At 52.4% G+C, this 1,175-nt stretch overlaps 1 protein-coding gene across 1 annotated transcript in view; it reads left to right on the forward strand.

Annotated features, from left to right (window-relative positions):
- Positions 1–1,175, forward strand: part of leo1 (LEO1 homolog, Paf1/RNA polymerase II complex component) — a 20,137-nt gene that overhangs the window by 14,523 nt on the left and 4,439 nt on the right. The window lies entirely within an intron of this gene.

The following is a 1,175-nucleotide window of genomic DNA, read 5'->3' on the forward strand; positions in this document are numbered from 1 at the left end:
GTGATTTTAAGACAAGCCACAGTTGAATTCCAATGCCCTATCTAGTTCCCTGGTGCGATTTTGCTTTTCCACTATCTTGAGTGCTAATGACCCAATGAAACAGATTATTGATTGGTGAAGCCAGTAGTTTTTAAAGGGATTGCTGCAGACTGGGCAGAAAAGTAATGAAATAAAAATATTTCCTGCCACTAATTTTATGAAGCTGAAAATGTATTGCTGGAACAGCGCAGCAGGTCAGGCAGCATCCAGGGAACAGGAGAATCGACGTTTCGGGCATAAGCCCAACTGGTCCTCCTGGGAGCAGATGCGGCGGAGTCGAAGGAATTGGGAGAATGGGATGGCGTTTTTACAGGGGGCAGGGTGGGAGGAGGTGTAGTCCAGGTAGTTGTGGGAGTCGGTCGGTTTGTAGTAGATGTCCATGTTGATTCGGTCGTCTGAGATAGAAATAGAAAGGTCGAGGAAGGGGAGGGAGGAATCTGAGACTGTCCAGGTGAATTTGAGCTCGGGGTGGAAGGTGTTGGTGAAGTGGATGAACTGTTCAACCTCCTCGTGGGAGCACGAGGCGGCGCCAATACAGTCATCGATGTAGCGGAGGAATAGGTGGGGGGTGGGGCCAGTGTAGTTGCGGAAGATGGACTGTTCCACATATCCTACGAGATCCTACAATATGATTACAATATTGTTGGAATGTGGGTGATGCACTTAGGACCATAAGATAAAGGAACGGGAAAAGGCCATTCAGCCCCTCAAGCCTGCTCCACCATTCATGGTTGATCGGACATTGGAAGATGGACTGTTCCACATATCCTACGAAGAGGCAGGCATAGCTGGGGTGCATGCGGGTGCCCATGGCTACTCCTTTCGTTTGGAGGAAGTGGGAGGATTGGAAAACACCATCCCGTTCTCCCAATTCCTTCAACTCCGCCGCATCTGCTCCCAGGAGGACCAGTTCCATAAATGTACAACCCAGATGGCCTCCTTCTTCAAGGACCGCAATTTCCCCCCCGACGTGGTCGACGATGCCCTCCACCGCATCTCTTCCACTTCCCGCCCCTCCGCCCTTGAGCCCCGCCCCTCCAACCGCCACCAGGACAGAACCCCACTGGCCCCCACCTACCACCCCACCAATCCCCATGTACAGCGCACCATCCGCCGTCACTCCCGCCACCTCCAAA

This window comes from Chiloscyllium plagiosum, chromosome 36, assembly GCF_004010195.1.
Source record: "Chiloscyllium plagiosum isolate BGI_BamShark_2017 chromosome 36, ASM401019v2, whole genome shotgun sequence".
NCBI classification, from domain to species: Eukaryota; Metazoa; Chordata; class Chondrichthyes; order Orectolobiformes; family Hemiscylliidae; genus Chiloscyllium; species Chiloscyllium plagiosum.